This window comes from Carassius gibelio, chromosome A15, assembly GCF_023724105.1.
Source record: "Carassius gibelio isolate Cgi1373 ecotype wild population from Czech Republic chromosome A15, carGib1.2-hapl.c, whole genome shotgun sequence".
Classification (NCBI taxonomy): Eukaryota; Metazoa; Chordata; class Actinopteri; order Cypriniformes; family Cyprinidae; genus Carassius; species Carassius gibelio.
The window spans coordinates 20676127-20688321 of NC_068385.1; positions in this window are offsets into that span (position 1 = coordinate 20676127).

Sequence of the window (12195 nt, forward strand, 5' to 3'; positions counted from 1 at the left end):
TCAATCATATTTTCTGGTCAACTATATTTCGATGCATTTTCTATCATACCTGGAGGCGTGACGTGTGGGCGGAGCTAAAGAATCACGAGTGTGAGTAGGCTTTTGCGTTGAGCGCGTTTGGAAGCTGTGACATTACCGTGAGGAAAAAAACATCATCCAAAACAAACCATGGCTAACAGGCAGATTCAGCGTATATTTATGATCCAGAATCAGATCCAGAGGCTGAAATTTAACAAGAGCAGCATCAGCAATGACGTCTCTATGATAGGGCTGTGCAAAAAATCGAATGTGATTTTCATGTACATCTCATCAGTAAAGACTGTCCTTTAATTAGAAGTATATCTCCAGCACGTGTGTTCAGATCAGGGTTGCCAGGTTTTCACAACAAATCCTTGCTTCTCAAAACTAGCCCAATCCCGCTTCCAGAAGGTTCCCAGATAAAACATTGCTTCCCGGGGTTAAAATATATGTTTTTTAGCAGGGTTGCCTTAATAAAATTCGCATTTTAGGGGCTAAATATCACGTTATTTGTATTGGGGTCGCTGTGACCCGCGGACATGAAAAACAACCACCACAGACTTGGCAACACTGGTTGGCATTTACTACACCGAACCGTAATTCACTGACAATGTACACAAAATCGATGTTAAAATCGCAGGCGATTCTTTGTCGATTTTGAAAGCGATTTTGTGTTAGTTGTCGGTAGACTACGGCTCTGTGTAGTAACTGCCGCTCCACCTGAACCAGTGTTGCCAAGTCTGCGGTTGTTTTTCATGTCCGCGGTTTGAAGCAATCCCAATACCAATAACGTGATATTTAGCCCCTAAAATGCTAATTTTACCAGGGAAACCCTTCCCAAAAATGTATATTTTAACCCCGGGAAGCAATTTTTATTGGGGAACCTCCCGGAAAAATGTGATTGGGCTAGTTTTGGACTAGTTTTAAGAAGCAACTGGGCAGGATTTGTTGTGAAAACCTGGCAACCCTGATCTGAACGCACATGCTGGAGATATACTTCTAATTACAGGAGCGTCTTTACTGATGAGAGTTGCATGAAAATCGCATTCGATTTTTTGCACATCCCTAGTATGGATTGAAACTGTATATATTTGCTTAGTGGTTTTGGAAAATGACTAAGTTCCACTTTATGTCGTGTTGTTTACTTGATGTGCTTATGCGCCGATTGCTAAGTTAACAACACAGAGATATTTGAAGCAGTTTTACTCACTGCCTGCGGTTCCAGCACACGATCGTGACCCTTTTTCGTTGGGACTGCATTATCCTTAAGAAATGAACGATATGCAAATCCGGTGTCAAACTGGGCCTTGTTTGTAAAACAAGCATCTTCGAAATGCAGGGAACAAACAAAAACACTTGCACAACTCCGTTGATGCTCTGTAAAAATAAAGTCCATCCACTGGTCCCCTAATGCTGTTTTTTTTTTTTGGTAATCTTTGCAGGGTTGTCTTGCCCTGGCAACCAAAAACACACTTCTTTTGTGACAATTCGCCAGTGGTGGATGAAGTACACAAATCAAGTACTTGAGTAAAAGTACAGATACATATAATAAAATATTACTCCAGTAAGAGTAAAAGTACTCCTTTTTCAATTTTACTCAAGTGAAAGTACAAAAGTACTCGATTATTTATGTACTTAAGTAAAAAAGTACTGAAAGATAGATGTTTGCAATTTTATATAGGCTACTTAATTTAATTTTATATTAGCACTAGTGGTGGGCCGTTATCGGCGTTCACGTGCTGCGTTAACGTGAGACTCTTATCAGGCGATAAAAAAAATATCGCTGTTAATCTATTCTCAAAGTTGGGTTGGGAGCTGGGTCTATACTAAGCGAGCTATGATGACTTTCACCTTGATATTTTGAACAGACTGCATGAGGCCAGCTTAAAAAGATGCTCAGGACAGTCGAATTTGCTTATTTTTGCTCTTGTGCCGACAAATACATACGAAATATGTCAAAATATCCACCTTGGAAATTATGCTCGAAAAAACTGTCAGTTATTTCATAAGTGAAGGTAAACAGTTGAGGAAAAAAATGGGATGTGTATTATATTGGATGCGTTCATCGTCTCTTAAAGTGACCGCACCTAATTTAGCCACTGGCTGCTGTAATGTTAATCCAAGAAAATGAAAATCACTCACTGCTCTTGACTGAAGTACTTAGTTTTAACAGTCAAACCAAAAATTATTCAGACACCAGATATAATTTTTTTTTAAATATGTAGCAAAACTGTAATAATGTGAGAAATGTGGAAAATGATATTTCATTTTTACATTGAAGACTATCCAGTGCTATTTTACATTTAATTATTTGGTTTTTGTTCCTTGACACCTACAAACTTGAAAAAAAAACTTAAACATTGTGTAAATAGCACAAATAAATAAAAATAAACAAACATACAAATTAAACAATTTCAAACAAGGCCCACTGGTACAACCTTCACCGGGTCCCCGCTGACCCCAGCTACAGCCCTGCTCACGCCTGTTTCACACATACTGGAATTAGTTTACAGCTTTTTCAAGCAGTTTGTGATACATTTTGGAAACAGGAGATGAGCCCCTTTTCTAATGCACCACCTAGCTTGATAAACCCCTTCTCAAAGACTTACTGTTTGTCAATTTTATTTGGGTAACACACATATTATGAATGCCTTCGGCAGAATTCGAATGAGCCATTTTAATATAGATTAATCTAGATCAATTTCAACATCACAGTGAGATTAATCTAGAAAAAAAAAAAAAAAAAATCTATGCCCACATCTAATTAGCACATATATTTTTTTAATAATCCTACTGCTCAAAATACCTGGGATTTTTTACAAAATAACCACTATATGGAGTCAAGATATAATTTTGATGTTGATATGGACTTCACTGATGAGAGTGATGTTAACTGTGAAGTTTACACTGTGATGTTCCTGAGAGAAAACAGAGATGACCATTTTATTTTCACCATTAAGAACAAAGTATTTTAAAGTTTGTTGTTTTACAGAACATCACAGTTATATATGACATGATAATAAAGCCTGAAGTTAGGAAGGACATTTTAAAGAAAATATAATTATATTTTCATAATGATTTTTGCCTTCTCAAACCTTGTCTGTGGTTTAAAAACACCACTGGCCAAACGGGGTGCATCTCTTCCCCACTTTGATAATTACTGTAGTTACCATGTTCTAAACATCACATCCTTTCTTTTCTCCCCAGATGTAATATATATATATATATATATATATAAATGACCTCAACTTAGCACCAGCAAGCTTGTTAGCTAGACAGTTAGCATCAGCTAACAAGATTTACTTCAGTACGATTATGAATAAACATTCACGTCTGTCTACTCGTCTAGTTAATCCAAACAATATACATATGTATAACGTTACTGTTGATAAACAATATAAAAACAGATGTCACATAGGACATGGATGGTAAAATTTTAATAAAACTGTTAACATTATGGCAGCGGGGAATTTGAACGTGCATGAGTTATTGTATGTAGTCTGTGTTATTTTTATTTATGTTTTATTTTTTTATTTACCTAAAATTGATGTGTCTGCATCGTCTGCACTGGAGCATTTCAGTGGGCTTAAATAGATCACTCTTTACAATGGATTTAGTTCCCAAACAACTGACAGTTTTGACCTAAATATGATTTTCAGTTACAATAATTAGTCCAAAATTTCAACATTAATAACTTACTTTTAGCAACATCAGACGCACGCGCTCACAAGATCTCCCGGTTCTTACTTCTGGAGACTCGCACTAAACGGTTCATTTGAATCAGTGAGTGGTCGACTCCAGAACAGCTGCAATCGGATCATTCTAATTCCTAAACGAATCGTTTGGTGCGATTCGCGATCCAATTTAAAAGTTTATTTTAAACAGATTCAGTTCGTTCATGATGAATCAGACACAGCTTCTGCGTGTCGGAGCACGTGATATATTATATGGAGTAACGATATGTTTTCTGAAATGTAGTGAAGTTAAAAGTACGGTTTTATGCTTTGGAATGTAGTTAAGTAAAAGTAAAAGTTACTCAAAATAAAACTACTCCAGTAAATTACAGATACTTGAAAAATGTACTTAAGTACAGTAACGAAGTAAAGCTACTCTGTTACTGTCCACCACTGCAATTCGCTCTCGCTCTGATCAGTGAATGTCTGTGCTCTGCTCTACGGGAGCGCGCACTTTTCCGGCAGAAGTGCCCTTAGGACCCATATAAGGAAATTCCGCTCCATCTAACGTCACACATACTCGAAAGAAACTTCCCGAAACTTGTGACAACCTGGAAGAGGTATTTTTGGAACAAAAATACTCCTTCAAATGTACAAATTAATTTTTGAAACTTTGTTCATGTTTAGCATGGGAATCCAAATCTTTAACAGTGTAAAAAACTCAGTATGCATGAAATAGCATTTCACCCCCCTTTAAAGTAGTGTTCTGATGCACTCTTCTTGGACATAGGTCAGCAGCTACTCCAAGAATATTATTTTTACATTTGGATAAGAAATCATGTGTCTCATCATCACCAATGTTATAATATGGCTTTGATTTGCTTTTGTGTAGTGATGGGAAGTTCGGATCATTTTACCGACTCAGACTTTTGAGTCTCGTTCAGCAAAATGAACTAATCTTTTTTCGAATTTTTTAGCAAAATGTTATTAAAATATTAAGTGCTACCTCCCCAACACATCTAGTACTTACGCAAACGTTGATCACACTACAAACAATACAAAACTAGAATGCTATAAGATAAAGAAAAAAAATTTACCCTTTACCTGGGTCTTCAGCCTGTGATTAGCTCATCTCACCTCTTATCTGACAAGAAGTCTTCGGGCTTAAGTCATTCCTTAATCACGTGACAGACCCATACGCAAAACCAACGCGGTCTAGAGACGGAAAGAGAATTGATTAGTTCATCTCATGAGTCTTTCGGGTCGAGTTTGACTCGTTCCTTAATCACGTGACTGCCCCATACGCAAAACTAACGCTGTCTTGAGCCGGAAAGAGGATTAGTTCATCTCATGAGTCTTTCGGGTCTCGGGTGTCGGGTCGAGTTTGACTCGTTCCTTAATCACGTGACAGACCCATGCGCTATTTCTGACATTTCTGTCACTGTGTTTTTGTAACTGTTTGTTGAGGATCTGTGGTTTGTTATTATTTTATAAATAAATAAAACCTTGATATAAATAAAATTTTGATTAATTTGTCTTCTTGACTGTCTATCGGTAAATAAACACTAGGCTATATAATAACATAATAATCCAAACTTACAATAAAAAGTATTTATAGACTAGTTTGTTCATTTTTACTCCAGTTTTGAGTTTGCTGGTATGCTAATTGCTTTTCCTAGGCAGACTTGACATATTGGTGTAATATATGTATAAGAAGATTGCTCAAAAAAAGGACATAATGACATGCATTAAAAGCAAATAACATTTTGAATTTGAATTATTAATGTTAGTTTAAAACATTAAAGTTATGATAACTTCAGTTTTAACAGTTTTGACCCAGCTCAAAATGAGGAGTTTCAGATCCTGGTGCACTACCAGTGCAGGGGCCATGTTTTGGGAAGACTTTGACGAGAGGTTAGCAAGTTTGAGGCCTTCTGCTACCTCTTCTAAGACCTCAGATGCTATGATTGACATGCGGGCCAACCTTGCAGAGCCACTCTTACCCCGCACATCAGAACCTCTGGCCTGGTGGAGGAGATGTTCACCAGTATACAAAAGCCTTTCTGAAGTCACAAAGACAAGACTTTGCATTGTGGCCACATCCGTGCCATCTGAAATTTATTTTTTCTAAAACTGGGCAGATTATCTCAGATAGAAGAACTCACCGACTCAGCCCATCCAAGGTCAGGGAGCTTGTTTTTTTTATTAAAATGCAAACATGCCTTAAATCAAGTCCTAAAAATATAGCCACAGTGTGTTATTTATTTTAAAGCTTATTTTTATTTATTTAGAAAAAGACTAGCTTGTTGTGCAATATTTTTGTTTTAAAGGTAATTTGTTATTGTTATAAGGCTCCGTAGCTTTAGTATCTCTTAATTTTCATTTATTTTTTATTTAAATGGTTTAAAATTATTTTGGGAATAGTTATCCTCTTAGTTTTTATTTTGGCACAAATGTGTTATTTATTTTAAAACGCATTCATTTAAAATTATTATGTAAAAAAAGCAAAGCTTTTTGTGCAATATTTAGTTTTTCTTTTTTTTATATTGTACTTTTAAAGTTAATTTGTTAAGGTTATTAGACCCAGTGGCTTTATTATCTTTTAATTTTAATTTCATTTTTAATTATTTACATTTTTATTATTTCAATTTTTTTTGGAATATTTGTCCTCTTTGTTACAAAGCTTTTCTGGCACAAAAATAAACAAACAACAATTGAAAAGTATGTACAGTGTTTTTAATGTTTATAAAGTGTCATATGTTACAAAAGTATGGTTTACACAGACAATCTGATTTAATAACTGCACAACTAAATAAAAAACAAACAAACAAACAGACAGACAGAAAAAAAGATCAACATTTTAAGCATAACCAACTCTTTATTTCCACATTCAGTGTTATGGAAAAGTACCACCATTGACAGAAATTAAAAGAAACAATTTGAAACCAGAAATGCATTACGTTACTGTAAGAGTAAATAATACTAATAATAAATAAGTACTACGCACCCATTTTGTAAATAAAGTTGTAAATTAACTAATTACTCTAGCCAATGTTGTCACATCACGGGAAAAAGAACGAAAAACCCGAAGAACCGAAAGATGAACTATTCACTTCTCTGCATTCTTTTACTGTCTATGGTTTTAGCGTATGGGTCTGTCACGTGATTAAGGAATGACTCGACCCGAAGACTCATGAGATTAACTAATCATTCTCTTTCCGGCTCATTCTGCATTGGATTTAGCGTATTGGGCTGTCACGTGATTGAGGAACAAGTCAAAAACCTGATAGACCCGAACTATGAACTAATCAATTCTCTTTCCGGCTCAAGACTGCATTGACTGACAGGTGAATTACTAGGACTAGAACAGAACCTATTGAATAATGCACATCACTCCCCGAGACGACTCGTTCTTCCCGAGTCACATTAAAGATTCGTTCAAAATGAACGAATCGTTCAAGAACGACACATCACTACTTTTGTGATGTTTCCAAATATATTGATCATCATGTAAAGTCACTGTCTGTTTCAGATTGGATGAGAGAGCTGAAGTCACTGGTAAAGTAGATGATCATTGTATGAACTGGACATACATGGAGGCTGTTCTCATCCAGAGACAATAAATATCTCAGACACTCACCTCATTTTGCATTGCTTCATTCCATGCATACTTTCACACAACTTTCTTTGTCTTTTCTATTTGTGTTAAATTCATAAAGCAATTACTTCTGTACTTGTCATAGTAACATTTAATGAATGTAATATTTATGTGATCTACAATATTGTTTTTTGAGTATAATTTAAAACTGTAAACATCCTCAAAGATAACATTTTATTTGTTAACCTGCATGCCATGATACTATTAATACACACCAGAGAACTGTCAACATTAAAGAGTGTTGTTAAATTATTGAAATACTAACTTTAATGAATCTCAGAGGATATTAATTTCGGTAAGCGACAGGAGAACAGAGTTTGGCTTACAAAGAAACATTTGGGTTTCATTGTATGTAATAGTTGTAAAATGTGAAAAACAATTTTGAATAAGATTTTCAAATGTTAAACATTATTTACACAACGGATCACTATTCTTAAACATGACATGATGAGGTTGTTGTTCAGTGCCTATGGTCAAAGAACAGACATATTGTATGCTTAGACAGATACAATGTATGCAATGTATGCTTATGATATTCATTATTATTATATTATTAGTAGTTCTTTCTCAGATTGTCTAAACCGTTAAGCTCTGTATTTGACTGTTAACTCAATGCAATAAAGAAAAATGTGTCCATTTTAAAAACTGTTCATTTAAATATAAAAATTAACTCACATGTTGTTGCATGACTTTTAAATCTTAGTAATAGGATAAAATAAGTGACAGAAGTAAATTTGCATTTATAATAATAAATACACTGATGGGGCTGTGAAGGCTGGTAAAAACTGGTTATAAAAAAAAAAGATTAAAGAAAGCATGACACAGGATGCTCACGTCGATTTTATTAAGACACAGATAGATTTTTAGTGGTTTGTTTCAGGTTTTGTATTCAAATTGTACTAGTCTCTCTCCAATGACAACTAGGAAGTCTAATCAAAGCAAACTATTATAAAAAAAAGCCCCACAAATGAAATATATAAAAAGCGAAATACACCAAACAGTAAAAATTAGGTAAGATAGGTTAAATTATCTTATTGATTGTTTTTCTGTGTGCCTGTAATCAATCAAGCAAAACATGAAAGACAATTTATCATATTACACAAACTATCCATTGTTTTGGCACTGTTGCAGTTAATGCTAATTAACACTTAACATTGACACTTCCTTACCTGTTCAAAATAATCCATTAAATCAAGATCGAGATTTGACGAGCGTGCACATTTTCAGTTCTATTCGTTTGCACGTTGTTACAAGTTACAAGTTGTTACAACTAATGAATATTCATGTTAACTCCACCCACGGGAACAGTTTTTCACGGAACCGAATATAACACAACACCGAGCGATTCATGATCATAGTCAGAGAGTGGCAACCTCTTGAACCACCACCACGTTCGCGCTCGAAAACTTCCATAGTCCCCAATTGGCCAAAATGCTCTGTTCGACTTTTCTGAGATCATCTAATCTTCCCTGTGGATGACCTGTGACCTACTTTCTGTAAGATCTGAATTTCTGAGTTTGAATTTTTGACATAGAATTTTAGAAAACTGAATTTGAAGTTCCGAATTTCTTCATCTTGAAAACTTGAATCTGATTTTTTTTAATGAATATTTGCAGTATAAGAATTCAGAACAAAAAAACTAGCTGTTTGAAAATACATGTCTATAAAATTCAGCCATAAAAACATTTCAGTTTGTTAAATTTCAAATGTTCAATATTCGTTTAAAAAAATCAAATTCAGAACTATTTAAACCTAAAATTCAATTTTATTAGATTACACTTGCAAATAATTCAAATTTACACAATTCAAATTCAAATCATTTTGTCATAATAAAAGCTCCATATTGTTTAAGAAAAAAATAACCCAGATAGCATAAATACTGCACGCACAACATAATATAATATTCACTTGCGAGTGCAGTTAAACAGTTCAATAAGAGCAATAAAAGCTGACTTTCAAAGCTGATTTTTTGGCATTATTACTGCAGTCACACAATCTTCAGGAAATCCTTTTAACAATCTGATTTTCTAAAAAAAAAAAAAATGTAATTTATTTTCTGTACATTTCTGCCATAGGCTATGCACAAAAACTGACAGTCACCATTGACAAGCTACTACTAAATATTTTAGAAACTAAATGTTCTGTAGAGTAAACTTTATTTTCTGTAAGGTTTTCTGTTTTCTTAGCTACTTCTGGTGCTTGGATTTGTACTTAAACTTGGTTCAAGTTTAAGAAATTATTATTATTATTTATTTATTTATTTATTTTTTGCTAATGCATTTTTCAACTCAACTCACAATGAAAGATGTCTTTACTCAGGTAAATTAAATGTTTTCCTGCCATGCTGTATGCTTTGGCTCATGATCAATAAGTTGTTTGCATTCACCCAAACTGATATTGTAAAGTAAAAAAAGAGTCCAACTAGCTGTGAAGCAGGAGCAGACTGCAGAGGATTCCACTTGGTCTTAAAGGGATAATTCACTTTGAAATTAAAATTTGGTAGGTTTAAGCTTACCTCAAGGGCATCCAAGATGTAGGTGTCTTTCCGCAGTATCAATTTAGCTATTTTTAGGTCAAACCGTTCTTGTTTGTCACTCATATAATGCAGGTCTATGGTCACCACCTCAACGAGCATGCACAGAGAAGTCCAAATTAAACAATTCCCCATCGTAAGTACACACTGATGGCCTAAGACACAAAACAAGCGATTTGTGTGAGAAAACGAACAGTATTTATATAGTTTTTATATAAATACTATATAACTGTATAATTGTTAACTGCAAGTCAGTCGCGTGTTAAAATCACGCGAATGACTTGCGAAAGTACCGCCAGGTGGCGCAAAGGGATGGATTGCGAAATGAATATAATTGTAAAATGAGATAAAAGAAGGAAGTAAAACAACAACATTATTATATAACATTGTAACATCTTTAACATTAACATCTACTCATCAAAAATGTAAAGAAGACCTTTACACAAAGGATCATATGCATGCTATTGTTATTAAAAAGTAAATTAATATAAGGCATATATATATATATATATATATATATATATATATATATATATATATATATATATATATATATATATATATGTATATATATATATATATATATATATATATATATACTAGGGGTGTAACGATACGCGTATTCGTATTGAACCGTTCAGTACGAGGCTCTCGGTTCGGTACGCGGTACGCATTATGTACCGAACGGTTCGTTGGACTAATTAATTATATTTGAAAAAAAAAAGTTAAATATAATGATATGCGTTCAACAAGGTACCCCAATAACCCAAACGACGTAACAGGCAACGGCCCTGACACCCCCGAAGAAGAAAAAAACACCAACTTATATGTTTATGTTAGGCTACTCAGTCAAGCGCTCGCTCACTCAGTACGCGCTGAGTGAGCGAGCAGTTCATGCACGGAACGCGGTGGCCAATGCGTTTAACAGACCAGAAATAGAAGATCCTCCAATAACCAACAGGTCTGGTTTTTGGGTGCACTTTGGATTCCCTGTAAGCTATAATGGTGATGGCAAGAGAGTGGTGTATAAAAAAACAAAGGTATGTCGCATCTGCAACATGACAATAGGGTACACCAGTGAAAAAAAAAAAAAAAAAACACCAGCGGGAATACTTGAAACATGTCAACTCATTTACGCTAACATCACCTTGTGTCAGTATCTGGGAAAAGACGAAAAAAAGGAGAAACATACACGCAACAAACTATCCCCGCAGCATTTAGACATACATTTCCAACGGATTCAAACAGGGCAAAAGACCCTATGAGACCTTACTATTTACCATTCATTCTATCATCACCATTATAGCTTACAGGGAATCCAAAGTGCTCCCAAACACCAGACCTGTTGGTCATTGGAGGATCTTCTATTCCCGGTCTGTTAAATGCATTAGACATTTTGCAACGAGCCTTCACACATGCTGAGTGAGCGAGCGCCTTAGGGGCCGTTCACATATCGCGCCTAGAACGAGTGGAAACCGCTAGGTGCGTCTTTCTCCTCCTTTCCAAAACGCTCGGGCAGTTGCGCCCCTGAGGCGTCTGCCTTTGCTAAGCAACAATGACGTGCTCTCTCCATGAAGACGCGGAAATTTCAGCAAAGGATAAAGGGATTTGCAGCTCTAAAAATCGCTTGCAGTAGGCTAGCTCTGCTACTAAATTTATTTAAAAATTGCAATTAACTATGATCAGCTGTTCCTTCATCTTGGCTGAGCTTTCAACGTTGTTACGGGAAAGGATGAAGCTGATTGGTTAGATCTTGTCACATGACCCGCGGTGCACTTGAGGCATTCTGAAAAGTTTAGATGTTTTTAATTTTTGCTGTATCTAAAACGTACCGAACCGTACCGAACCGAACCATCACATCAGTGTATCGTATTGAACCGAACCGTGAATTTTGTGAACCGTTACGCCCCTAATATATACGGATAAAAAGCTAAATGTATTAATTTCGGTTCGTTCTTGGTTTAAAAAATAATGCCTTAAGTGGTGTCCAAAGAATTGGCATTCATTACTCAAGTAGAAGTATTGATACTAGGGTTTAAAAATACTTTTGTAGAAGTTGAAGTATCAACTCAAAGTTTTTACCCAAGTAAAAGTTTAAAAGTACTGGTTTAAACACTACTAAGGTATAAAAGTAAAAGTAATTTAAGGAAAAAAAATGCCATTAAGAACAAAAGCTTAAGCCACACCACAGGGACCTATTGTGCACTAATCCACCTCCTCAAAAAACATTTTTCTAAAGGCCATAATGACTATAATGTTATATTAAAATGTTCATGTTGAAAAATTTGGGATGCACTAGGCTTCATGTTTCA